At 46.8% G+C, this 14,365-nt stretch overlaps 1 protein-coding gene and 1 pseudogene across 1 annotated transcript in view; one reads left to right on the forward strand and one right to left on the reverse strand.

The window, feature by feature from the left end:
• LOC126188598 (hemicentin-2-like) overlaps nt 1–14,365 on the forward strand; it is a 1,730,700-nt gene that overhangs the window by 197,612 nt on the left and 1,518,723 nt on the right. The window lies entirely within an intron of this gene.
• Nucleotides 8,016–8,133, reverse strand: LOC126189434 (5S ribosomal RNA; annotated as a pseudogene).

A 14,365-nucleotide genomic window follows, 5' to 3' on the forward strand; every position in this document is an offset into this window, starting at 1 on the left:
AGACTAGCGGATGTCGTCCTAGACGTGGTGACAGGATTTTCTGCCCAACTAAGGGACTCATACAAAGTAATATCCAAACTCTTCATCGTTTAGTGATATTGTGTTGAAATACGACGTTTCGTTGTGTTAGACAACCTACCGTTCCTCGTTTCTTTGTTATCTTAAGTGCACTCTCCATAAATTTAAGTTGACTCACTTACCAGAACAGTGTGTAGAAGTTGATCATTGTGGCATCACCCTAGTGTACGGCACATTGTAGGTGATTAGTTACGTTATTGGTGCTGTGTTGAGCTACGATAATTACGAAAACGAGTCTTATATTAGCCACCGTAAGTTGAATTAGCGCAATTGTTTAGTCAGTTGACCCTGTACAACTTATTATGGAACCGTGGATACAGAATAAAATTGTCATTAGCTGATAATCAACATATGATAGTAGCTTTTCCTTCAGGGCCAGGTATAATTACACTCTTTTCTTTCATGGATGCATTTACAGTTGAATGTATAGAGCCTAGCATAGTGATATTCGAATAATAGGCTTTAATATGTTGGTACAGACATGTACTGAAACTACATTTGCAATATTTCAAATATTCATATCCAGCAATTGCAGTATCCACCTAATCTGATGAGCTAATTTCTTGAGGTTGAGGCCGTGAGATATTCGATTACAAATCCCATACGGTATTTGGATGATATGTTGGCGAGAGCAACTGCAGGCCACTGCTACCAACACCGTACACCTTGCGCAAGGATCGTGAAAATAAGAGAGATTAGGGTACGTGCAAAGCCATATACGCAGTGTTTTTCCCTGGTTCAGTGTGAGACAGGAAATCGTTAATATTTTCACAACGACCCAACACCAAACACTCCACAGTGGTTTACGGAGTATGTATGTAGATGTAAGAAATCAACAATTCTGGGAGAATGAAGTAATGGCGACGAAGGAGATAATAACTTTATGCTTGAAGACAGTTGTGTAATCGTTACACATTGACGTCTGAGATGATCTGATAAATACACTGTACAAAAAAATTGAAGGGTTACATTTTTATAAACTCCCTAATATTACCCCACTGTGACGCAGACGTTTGCAGTTTGGCTCGAAGGTACCTAAGACCTTCTTTCATAATGGTACAATAGCGGGCTCGGCGGCGCTACAAACAACAAGACGTCAACAGTGAAAAGAAGGTCGAAGCTCGCTTCACGTCTTACTATTCTCACATTGGCACCAACTTTCACCACAATTCTTCCCAACGCTACCGTAGACGCGTCACACGATGGGAAAATCATGAACCCCGCCCCCTTACCTGCGTATCTCTGCTTCTCTTGACGCCACTACGATGGAGGTCAGATATCCTATGCCCTGGGTTGAAATCACGATGCTTTGTTACGCAAGGCCGAAGAAAATATTTGATACACAGCCGGACTCAGAATAGACACGAAGGGGCTCTGAAGGTTCCATAAAGGGCATCAATGGAATTTTCCATTTCGACATTCATTTACACTCATTTTGCTCTGTAGAAATCGTAGGAAAGTAGGATCCTATTACTACAGCATCAGTTCATAACAACCGGAACCATTTAGTTCATACAAATACCTGGCTGTACGATGGAATTGAATCATCACGTAGGCTCATTGGAGGGTTAGCAGGTGGCTGGACTCGGATGTTTGGCAGAAACTGGGAAAAATGCCATCAGTGAACAAGAAAGGCAGCTTACAAATCACATCTTCGTTGAATCTTAGAATGTTGCTCAAGTCTGTGGGGCTCATGTCACATAGGCCCAACAAGAGATAATGGTCGTATGGGAAGAAGGTCCCGACGAATCGTCACAGGTTGAGTGACTCATGAGATAGCGACCCAAAGGTGCTGAAAAATCTAAACTGACAAGATCCTCAAGATATCGGCCAATTATCCAGCGAAAGCCTATTGCGAAGTTGCAAGAACGAGTATTAAGAACCTAGAGATACTCTTCAGTCTCTTCCACATCGCCAGAGTAGCAGTGGTGAAGACAAAATTAGACTAAAGCACGCACAGAGGGGTTTAAACAAGTCATTGAACCCGATCTTCATAGGCGACTGGAACGGGAAGAAATCCTGGCAAGTCGTGTCATACAAAGTACCCTCTAATACGATTACGTAGCCACTAATATATAAGTCACAGTGGTCTGCAGAGTGTACATAAAGATTGACAGGGGTCGGACGAGAATATGAAAACACCGCGAGAAATGCCTGTTTGATGGTAGCAAAGTCTGCAGGTGGCGCTGCTGTATTAAACCACGAACGGCACCTACACAATGTCCTCAATACGTCACAAGCGTCAGCAGTGGTCAAAACAGTGTACAGTGTAGCTGTGATTGAACTAAACGAAAGAGAACGCGAGGAATTCGTTGGTGTTCTCATGGTGGGTCGAATATTTGGTGTTTCAAGATGCTACGTATCGAAGATGTATACAGCATTCAGGAAAAGCGGGAAAACACCATCCCCGAAGTCACGACGCGGACGAAAATGTGGGCCGAGACATCCAGACAGATATAATGAAAAATAAGAGGACGGCAGTTGCAGTAGTCACTGAAGAACTGAATGTCGCACTCGCAAACCCTGCCAGCACCAAAACAATACGAAAGGAACTGCATAATCAAGGAATTGCAGGTGAGTTGGTATTCCAGGATCACCCATGAGTAAAGCAAATGCCCGTATCAGAAAAACATGGTGCCGCAGCCAAAAAACGTGATCCATGAAGCCCTAGAAGCCAGTCAATTGGTCGTATGAGTCTTGCTTCGCACTGTTATCGACTTCTGGCCAATGAATGAAAAACGGCGGGGGCTCAATTATGATTTGGACGGCCATATCGTGGTATAGCGATAGCACATTTGATTAGTAGCTAAAACATCCTCCCAGCCGGGATAGTACCTCACCACTGCTGAAATGTTAAATAAAAATCACCTGCAATGGTGACCGATGACTTCTGGCATTAGTAGTCACCCTCGTTCTACCAACGGGCTTCTCAAAGAGGACAGAGGACTGGACAGAAGTTCAGGGCACTCTCTTGTCCTTTGGGTGGGATCCTGCCCCTAAAAGGCGGAAAAATCAGCAATGATCATCGACATAAGGATGCAGAAGGCAATGCATAACACAGCATTAAAGACACACAGCTTGTATCCACAGGACATGTGGAATGTAATTGAAAAAGCGTCATGATGATCTGTCCATTGGTAAAACATACAGGAATGGTCCACCATTTGGATCGCTGGGAGGAGACTGCCAAGAAGAGAGGCAACCATGTGAAAGAGATTGAATACAGAAAGATGGGATAACATTCTACGGGTTGGGGCGTGACGTCTAAGAAGTTTGCACGTGGTAGGGAAGCTAGAAAATCTGAAATGGGATAAGTAGTGGTGCAATCTAGATACGGTGGGTGTCAATGAAATGAAATGGAAAGAAGACATGGATTCCTGTAGACGAGAACTGCGTAATATCAACAGCAGCGAAAAATGTTATAACGGAAGTAGTATTAGTTATCAATAGGACGGTAGGGCAGAGTGTGAGTTACTGTGAACAGTTCAGTGATAGGGTTGTTCTCAACAGAATCGACAGCAGATCAACACCGACAACAGTAGTTCAGGTAGAGATGCTGATGCCGCAAGCTGAGGATGAACCGATAGAGATAATACATGAGGATATTCAACGGGTAATACAGAACTTAAACAGAGATGAAAATCTAATACCTATTGGAGATTGGAATGCGGTTGTAGGGGAAGGAGTAGAAGAAAAGGTTGCAGGAGAATATGGGCTTGGGACAAGGAATGAGAGAGGCGGAAGACTAACTGAGTTCGGTAATACATTTCAGCTAGTAATAGCGACTACTCTGTTCAAGAATGAGGAGGAGACAAGGAGAAGCTTTAGGGCTGCGAGGAGTCCAACCGCTCACCTTAGCAGGTGGTGGTGGTGGTGGTGGTGGTGGGACGGGGGGGGGGGGGATTGTAGGCGCTGGGAATTTTGGGCAACGTGCTGACCTGTCATTTGGCAGCTTTCTCTTTTGATGTGGGATCTCAGGGGCCACAGCGGCGGATACTCGCATGTTTTTTTAAAAGGCGGGGGGTGGGGTGACAGTTTTCCTGCAGAAGCCTCATGTTTTGGGCAGGAACGCGCCTGCTCGGCACTACGGCTATGTTCTTGTCTGAGATGTTCTGGAGAAATAGTCGTTGAACTCCACGGTATAACCGACAAAACGGCGCCGCACGAAGCTCGCTGATTATTATTTTCCGTTGGTGCCCGTCGCGAAAAGCTTTCCGCACAAAGTACTGGCGGTGGCTACGATACGCTGCTCGACTGTTACGTCAGCGTACGGTTGCAGCCACCGTTGGGAATTGGCGGGAAGGAACGGTACTGACGCCTAGGTTGACGGAGTATGGTAGTGGAAAAACAGACAAATTTGTTGCAAGGCCTGAATTGGCGAAAGATTTGTTTATTGGCAACGATTGGCCGATTTCTAGCACAGTGAAGCAGTCACTCTCTTCGTGTGGGGCAGAAGAGAATCTTGATTGCGTTCGTTCCAGACGGAATACTTTGCAGCCCTTGCTACAGAATAATTTCATTCACAGTTTCACCGGTCCTGCCAGCCACCTGAAACATTGTAGAAGGTTTGTCATAACTATAGAAACGTGAAGCATGTTTTGCCCAGGCAGCAGCTGATCGCAAGTAGCAGCCATCATCAGCAGACCGCCTTGCGCTTTACTGTCGGCAATATAAGCAGCCCCAGTCTGTAGGGTTTCAGTTGGTTTCTCAGCAGCAGCATTCGAACTGATGTTTCTCAGCCGTTGCAATCTGTAGAGTCATTCTGCCTCCTTTTTGTATTAGGTTCTTGCCAACACCTCTATTAACGGAAGACTATTTATGCGTTTGGTTTACGTTAACATACGTGATTGATCCTTGTACAAATTCTTGACTAATGTTGTTTTCCACTTAAAGAAAATAAACTCATTATAATCCTTTCTCTTCACCAATTTTAGAGGCGAGGTTTTATCGGTTCATGTAATGAATAAATTTTATGAGACACTAGCCACACCATGTAGGCTTTGTATCAGGTCCACTATAAGGTTGCGTTACAAACCTTGTTCTGATTCAACATACACTCACTTGGGTGTGGTATGCATAACATCGTTATTCAGCCACTCAAATTGCATATTAGTTTAGGGTACCATTATAGCAAACACTTAGCTTGTTGGCAAAACAGTCACAAGACTGATGACCGAAAAAAATTTGTGGTGTTACAAAGGCCCCATGGTCACTCCGCAATGTTCCATCTATGTCAAGGATTATTTGACAATTTTCGTTGATGCAGTCAATCGGATTGTACACTGTTCCGAGACGAATCTGTGTTTGTACAGCTTGCATCGTCCACGGCTTGTTTTTCTGAGCACGAGGATCAATTATCGCATCTACCCTGACCAACAGAGTCACCCGACCTGTACATTGTTGAATTTTTGTGCTTACGTTGGAGCGAAGTGTGCATTATTGCTGTCCACCTCATCCATTGTCACCTGATCTTGCCACTATTTTTCAGCTAGAATGGTATAAGATTCATCTGGATGCCACAAAGGACCTGTATCCATCCACTCCGACAATACTGGAAGCTGTTTTTCCACGCGGTGTAGCCGCACGGCTTTGGCACCTTGTCATGGTTCGCGCGGCTCCACCCGCCGGAGGTTCGAGTCCTCCCTCGGGCATGGGTGTGTGTGTTATCCTTAGCGTAAGTTAGTTTAAGTTAAAGTAGTGTTGTCAGACCAGGGACCGATGATGGTTCAAATGGCTCTGAGCACTATGGGACTTAACATCTGAGATCATCAGTCCCCTAGAACTTAGAACTACTTAAACCTAACCAACCCAAGGACATCACACATATCCATTCCCGAGGCACGATTCGAACCTGCGGCCTTAGCGGTCGCGCAGTTCCAGACTGTAGCGCCCAGGGACCGATGACCTCAGCAGTTTGGTCCCATAGTACCTTACCACAAATTTCGAAAAACTTACAAGCTTCTTTAAATGCCAACGTGTTTGTTACACTGCATAAAAGGGTTACTGTGTTTTTATATGTATATGTTCGTATGTGTGGTGTCTGTTCTTTTGTTTGTTTCCGAAAGCACATACACACTGAAAGTGTCATTATTTGCCGAAAAGATGTGTATATTTATAGGTGTGATGTCTGGTCTTTCGGAACGGACTCCACTCATACTGGTATAAATATATATAGCTTGACGGCAAATAATGATACCTTCAGTGGGGTTGCATTCTTCGGTCAACCTCTTGCAGGAGTCATGTGAGGTTGCGAGCAATGAGGACAATCGATACGGAGCACTACGTATCTGGTTGCGGTATTTGGGAATTTCGGTTGGACTGGGAGCGTACTCTGGTGGATGGAGTGGTTAAGGCGACCGCTCACTATAAGCGAGAAATTCGTGTCAGAGTCCTGGTCTGGCGCAAATTTTGACTTGTCACTACTGGACTTATTTCTGTGCCGAGTGCAGCTAATATCGGAATTTGTCTTATGTTTTCGGTTTTTCTTCCCTCTGTACGTCACAGCGGTTTACAGCGTACGCACATAGATGTGGGTGCTATGGGATGCACCAGACAATAACGCAGCTCTCAGTTGCGCCGCTGCCGGTTCCAAGGCCGGCGCGCGCGTGTGAGTCTGGGCGTTCGACGGCTGGGCCGCGGGGCAGCTGTGACGGCTTCCGGTGCGCCGCAGGCGTCGTCTATTCCTGGCGTCGCGACGCGGCCCGGCGCGTGTGAGCGCCACGCGGCCGCCTCCCGCCACAGGCGCCGCCCCCGCCGCTCCTCTCGTTCACGTGCTGTGTTCTGCCCCGCTGTGCCGTGCTGCGCCCGCACTGTGCGCAGCCGCCCACAGGGTAACGAGGCCACGCGCCAGCAAATTGCATCTCTGCGGCGTTTAGCAGAGGCGCGGCGCGCCCCGGCCCGCTGCACCGCAGCGCGGAATGCGCTTCCGGCGGCGCACAGTGGCGGCGGCGCACAGTGGCGGCGGCGCCGGCGCTGGCGCCGGAGGCTCTGCCGGCTAAGCGCGAGTCCGTGTTACTCCTCTCGCGAGGCAGCTTTCGCGTGCCCTCGGTCCCTTGTAAACGGCCTGCAAATTAGGCTCTATGCTACGTACACGCCACCGCAGTGACACAAAGGGAAGCACAGAACCATCTGGTGACCGTCACAGTGGCTTAAGATTCATGAAAATCTCTTAAGTATTAGGGTTGACACCTCCAGGTGTATTTACACGCGTCATTTCGTTTGCAACGAATTTTAGAGTTACGTTTCACTATCTTCGGCATCCGAGAGCGCTAACGCGCTGCTTCTTGGACTCGGGTAGGCGCTCCGGCCCCGGATCGAATCCGCCCGGCGGATTAACGACGAGGGCCAGTGTGATGGCCAGTCTGGATGTGGTTTTTAGGCGGTTTTCCACATCCCGCTGGATGAATACCGGGCTGGTCCCCACGTTACGCCTCAGTTACACGACTCGCCAACATCTGAAAACGTTAGCACTATTACATAAATTACACTAGACGCAGACCGCAGACATCTGGGGTACACTAATTCCGCCCCGGGGGAGGGGGGGGGGGGGTGGCAGGAAGGGCAAATCCGTTCCTAACAATGCCGACCCTGCGTCAGTGCGGGACATGGCACCGAAGGAAAGTTTCACTATCTTTGGGCTCCTCTGTTATCAGGTGATCTTGTGTCTATCGGATAATCAGTGTTATACACTAACGGGAAAAGAATGTCAACGTCATAATGTACTTCATGTAAACTAAACTCCGTCCGAACAGGCCTTGGAAGGCCCAAAGGTACCGGTCGGCCGCCGTGTCATCCTCAGACCACAGGGATGCGGATATGAAGGGCCATGTGGTCAGCACACCGCTCTCTTGGCAGTATGTCACTTTACGAGACTGGAGCCGCTACTTCTCATCAAGTACCTCCACAGTTTGCTTCATAAGGGCTGAGTAAACCCCGCTTGCCAACCGCACTCGGCAGACGGGATGGTCACCCATCCAAGTGCTAGCCCAGCCCGACAGCGCTCAACTTCGGTGACCTGACGGGAACCGGTGTTACCACTGCGGCAAGGCTGTTGGCATAATTAATGTGTAGTTAAGAAATTTGGCGAACAGATTTGTCTAGGTAATATACACTCCTGGAAATTGAAATAAGAACACCGTGAATTCATTGTCCCAGGAAGGGGAAACTTTATTGACACATTCCTGGGGTCAGATACATCACATGATCACACTGACAGAACCGCAGGCACATAGACACAGGCAACAGAGCATGCACAATGTCGGCACTAGTACAGTGTATATCCACCTTTCGCAGCAATGCAGGCTGCTATTCTCCCATGGAGGCGATCGTAGAGATGCTGGATGTAGTCCTGTGGAACGGCTTGCCATGCCATTTCCACCTGGCGCCTCAGTTGGACCAGCGTTCGTGCTGGACGTGCAGACCGCGTGAGACGACGCTTCATCCAGTCCCAAACATGCTCAATGGGGGACAGATCCGGAGATCTTGCTGGCCAGGGTAGTTGACTTACACCTTCTAGAGCACGTTGGGTGGCACGGCATACATGCGGACGTGCATTGTCCTGTTGGAACAGCAAGTTCCCTTGCCGGTCTAGGAATGGTAGAACGATGGGTTCGATGACGGTTTGGATGTACCGTGCACTATTCAGTGTCCCCTTGACGATCACCAGTGGTGTACGGCCAGTGTAGGAGATCGCTCCCCACACCATGATGCCGGGTGTTGGCCCTGTGTGCCTCGGTCGTATGCAGTCCTGATTGTGGCGCTCACCTGCACGGCGCCAAACACGCATACGACCATCATTGGCATCAAGGCAGAAGCGACTCTCATCGCTGAAGACGACACGTCTCCATTCGTCCCTCCATTCACGCCTGTCGCGACACCACTGGAGGCGGGCTGCACGATGTTGGGGCGTGAGCGGAAGACGGCCTAACGGTGTGCGGGACCGTAGCCCAGCTTCATGGAGACGGTTGCGAATGGTCCTCGCCGATACCCCAGGAGCAACAGTGTCCCTAATTTGCTGGGAAGTGGCGGTGCGGTCCCCTACGGTACTGCGTAGGATCCAACGGTCTTGGCGTGCATCCGTGCGTCGCTGCGGTCCGGTCCCAGGTCGACGGGCACGTGCACCTTCCGCCGACTACTGGCGACAACATCGATGTACTGTGGAGACCTCACGCCCCACGTGTTGAGCAATTCGGCGGTACGTCCACCCGGCCTCCCGCATGCCCACTATACGCCCTCGCTCAAAGTCCGTCAACTGCACATACGGTTCACGTCCACGCTGTCGCGGCATGCTACCAGTGTTAAAGACTGCGATGGAGCTCCGTATGCCACGGCAAACTGGCTGACACTGACGGCGGCGGTGCACAAATGCTGCGCAGCTAGCGCCATTCGACGGCCAACACCGCGGTTCCTGGTGTGTCCGCTGTGCCGTGCGTGTGATCATTGCTTGTACAGCCCTCTCGCAGTGTCCGGAGCAAGTATGGTGTGTCTGACACACCGGTGTCAATGTGTTCTTTTTTCCATTTCCAGGAGTGTATGTAAGTGATTAAGACTGCAAGATCATAGGTTAATGAACGCGCAAAATCAGCCACTGCGATATAAAGCGTTGGTACATTAATAACCGGTGTAACCGTTGTAATGTTGAATGCAAGCATACAAACATGCACGCTTTGTCTTGTACAGATGCTGGATATTAGTTGCGGGACGGAATTTCATGGGTCGGCCATTATAGGGACGGTTAATGCTGTTTGTCGCTGATACTGGAGTTGTCGAGCAACAATGTCCCATATGTTATCGATTACAGAAAGATCCGGTGATCGAGCAGGCCAAGCCAACATGTCGTCCCTCTCTAGTACGTATTGGGTTACAACAGCAGTACGCGGACGAGCGTTGTTGGAAAACACCCTCTAGAATGCTGCTTATGAATGGCAAACACAACAGGTCGAATCAACAGGTTAATGTACAGATTTCCAGTCAGGGTGCGTGGATAACCAGGAGAGCGCTTCCGCAGTCGTACGAGATGACACCGTCGACCGTAACTTCAGATGCAGGTCCAGCGTGCCTAGCACGCAGACATGTTGATTGCTGGCTGTCAGCTGGCCTCCTCCTAGTCAATACACGGCCGTCGCTGGTTAGCTTTCATCAGAAAACATAACAGACCTCCCTCCACTCCGCACTCTAATGAGCTCTGCCTTGAAGTCACAAATGGCGGTGGTTTGCCGTCAGAGGAGTGCACACTGCAGGGTATTTGTCTCGATGCTGTCGTTGTCGTGAACACTGCTGCCAAACATAATGTACAGTGGCTACATTCCTGCCAAGTCTTTCCGTAATACTGCATAACGAGCATCTAGCTCCTCGTAGCCATATTACATGAGCTGTAGCGGCTTTTCTGCCCATCCTCATTGGCTAGCGGAGCGGGCGCCGCCTCCACTCTGAAAAAGGGACAGAGGTAGACGCTGTGCCGGGTAGACGTGATCCAGCTCTTGGTCGGTAAGCATGTGTATTCCTAGTGGACACGAAACTATATTGAGTCGCTATGTGTTTGAGTTAGGAAATCAATGAACTAACAAAGCGTCACCGCTTTGTTGTTTCCTGTTAAGTTCTTACCGTATTTTTCTACTCATTGCGTGTGAAATTCACTTAGTTTTCATACACATGGACACACACTGTGTGTGCAAACTATGTATCGTCTTAAGCACTTATTTTGGTCAGTTTTGTCTCTAGTGATTTTCACTCTTGTTCTTTAACTCGTGTGCTAAATGAATACGTACGAGTGACTAGTTTTTTCCTGAGAAAGGATGTCCCTGCTTTGCGCGAAATTTTGAGATCATCTGGCGAGAGCTAATTCGTTGTTTTAATGGAGTTCGTTGATAAATGTCCGTGTTCACAATAGCAGTAATAATTTTGCTTGCCAATGATCCGAGAGCTGTGTGATGAATTTTCTCTCAAGTTATGTGAAAATGAAGATAGGAATCCCTTTTCTTCTTTTAACCGTCCTGGAGCAAGCTCTCCTATCAACGTAGTCTGCATGCTTATTATTCCTAGCTCTTTCGTACCATTAACTTTCGTTCCGCAACAGTCAAGCTCCCACTTATTATTTCCTTTTCCCGTCTAATCATTACACCAGTTTTCTTATAGAGAGAGATAGCCGGCCGCGGTGGTCTAGCGTTTCTAGGCGCTTTAGTCCGGAACCGCGGGACTGCTACGATCGCAGGTTCGAATCCTGCCTCGGGCATAGATGTGTGTGATGTCCTTAGGTTAGTTAGGTTTAAGTAGTTCTAAGTTCTAGGGGACTGATGACCACAGATGTTAAGTCCCATAGTGCTCAGAGCCATTTGAAGCATAGAGAGAGATACCAGTGCTGATCCGATAGCCAGACAAATAAGATTATGATATGGTATGATATAATGAAGTATAATAACTGGCTTTTCTTCTAATTTGTACTCATAAGTGAGACATTTAGTGTAGTACAATTTATGTTTGCCTATCAAAACTCCTTTTTAATTATCGTACCTCACGCCCCCCAACTCCGCCCCACTCCCACCAACCCTGCTTCTTCCCCCGCAAAACCTACCCCATCCCCCCCCCCCCCCCCCCACCAAGAGATAGTTAATGTATGAGAATTTGCGAAGCACTTCTTACGGATTTCGTAAAGAAAACTTGAAAATTGTCCTTTGGTCGCATTGCGTAATGTTTTGGTGAATTAGATTCATGATAGGGATTCATTTAGCTCTCTGATCTGTCAGGACCACTGCACATGAGTTTGGCATTTGTACATTAATTATTTGTCATTCTTGCTCACAGAACGTAACGTGACTCATTAGTTGGCACTAGACCTAAATCCGCTTCTTGTGGTGAAAGAGAGTGCTTTATTAGGAGAGTTATAGAGAGAGATACTAATTGTAGTCATTTTAGGCCAGTATTCTGTTTTTTTACTTAAAATTCTTTATCTCTTTTTGATTGAGCAACTCCACCCTATCAACGTAACCTGTCCTACAAACCACATCATGTTTCTCACTACAAGTCACCTCCTTTAAGAGTAAGGTTAAAATTCATGCATTTTCAAGATCGAATCCTCTCTAACCAAAAAGCTAATGCTATCTTTCACCAAGAATTAAAGATTTTGAGTCTCATCAGTTCCGTGTAACAGTAATGACTCTTAAATCTTGTGAATAAACCCAGCTGTCAGATTGAACTTTTATACAAGCAAATAACACTAACCGTTCAAGAACGTTGCGTATAATATTGGCCGGCCGGAGTGGCCGAGCGGTTAAAGGCGCTGCAGTCTGGAACCGCACGACCGCTACGGTCGCAGGTTCGAATCCTGCCTCGGGCATGGATGTGTGTGATGTCCTTAGGTTAGTTAGGTTTAAGTAGTTCTAAGTTCTAGGGGACTTATGACCACAGCAGTTGAGTCCCATAGTGCTCAGAGCCATTTGAACCATTTTAGTGGAATATTGACACTACACTCGACAAATGAGTGGTGACCAAACACTTCATTGAGACAGTTCACTAGATGGACTACTGAGACTCAGTAATTTATCAAAGTCCCCACTGATGATTTGAAAGTAAACAGTCAAGGCGGGAAAAGGAAACCACTGTAGTTACATGACAGAGACTGCTACATTTAAGAAAGAATAAAACAAAAAACGCTGCTCCTAACCTCCTTCAAGTCGAAGTGGGATTTTGATGTAGCAAATTGAGAGCAGCAAGCTCATGTCATCGCAAGATTAAAGGTGAAATAACTTTGAAAGGAGTGCGAAACAAGCGCACGTCTTCCACTCTTCACACTTTTGATACGTGGCAGTCACCTTGAGTCAAAACAGCAGAGTCTTGCAGAGCCTTGTGTAGTAGCTGTGGCGGATAACCGCAGTCCGCAGTAGTACGAGTCCTGCGAACAAGTGTAGCGAGGACAGCACTTGTCTGGGGTGGGGTCGTGATAGTTGTCTGCTTGCAGGTACAAATGTATATGTGTCGTCTTGCAGTAGTCTTGGGGTGCCATAGGTTTTGCGAATATCCAAAGAGGGAAGCATGCGTCGTTTCGAATTAGATGTTTCCATGGACAGGATTAAAGTGGTCTCAAAAGTGACGAAGCTTGTACTTTCTATGGAGCCAAATCACATATGAATGGGAATATTGAGAACCCCCACGTGTCCAAAAAAAATTTACAGTTCTTAAAATTATGTTGAAATTCCGGTTTTCTTCTCATTTTTCGTTAAAAGGAACGTAGAAAGCAGAATACCTGTGCACTCTAGATAATCGTGGTTTTCTTGATGTTAAGTTAAAATTTACTTTGTGAACACGTGGGATTCCTCAGTATTTTGTAATAAATAAGCATAAATAATTGGTTAACTCATACTTAATTGCTAATGTGGACTAAAATCAACCAATTTGTGTCTACTTTTCAATCTGTTTCGAATTATACTCCACATATCATTAATTCTTTGACACGTGAGGGCCAATTTTAAATGCTATTATAGAAGTTCTGAACGATTTATTCTTTTGGTAGGAATGGTAGAAATCGCATTTACTTGTCATTTACATGCTCATATCGATTATTCTCTCTGTTTAAAATAGTGCTGACAACAAAAAATTTGGAGATAGCCCTTATCTTTTGTAGAAGTGAGGGTCTCTCTTCGATTTCGCTGATACAAAGGCTGCATAAGGACACAGAAAACGGCACAACATAAGGGATGTCTGTATATCATGATCGACATATGAGTTTAAAGTACGAGATGATACATAACTCAATTTTGTCAAAACATGGACATGTAGATTTCTCAATATCGCCATTCAAATGTTCCATTTAAACATAGTACGTGGGAATACAATGCACTTTGAAATCACACAAATTTACCTATTTCTCTTAAGACGTACAATTCGCAAACTCCTGGAGCGTAGTGAACCCTAAAAGCTTTTAACTGTACATAATAATAGTAAGTTAACTGTCCCAGAAGTAAATTATTCTTACCGTTCTACACCAGATTCTTCCAGTCCTCTTCTACTCCTTCTCCTTTCTTCCACTTTGGTGGTGCTGCCTTACAATGTTCTCTGTTAATTGCCCCAGAGTCACATGTACACGCTATAAATCAAAGGCCTCCAGTATCATACACGTAATGTGTGTCTCAAGGATGCTGTTTATAGCGCACCCGCTTCCTGTGCGTCTGTATCACACCTGTGGCGATACATCTCCTGCCTCCTGCGAATGGAAACAAGGGGGCAGGGTTTCGGTCGGTTCGTGTTGAGGGGAGCCCCAAACTAAGCTTGCGGCAGCTACAGCGAAGGCCATAAA

Source organism: Schistocerca cancellata, chromosome 5 (genome assembly GCF_023864275.1).
Source record: "Schistocerca cancellata isolate TAMUIC-IGC-003103 chromosome 5, iqSchCanc2.1, whole genome shotgun sequence".
In the NCBI taxonomy this organism is placed as follows: Eukaryota; Metazoa; Arthropoda; class Insecta; order Orthoptera; family Acrididae; genus Schistocerca; species Schistocerca cancellata.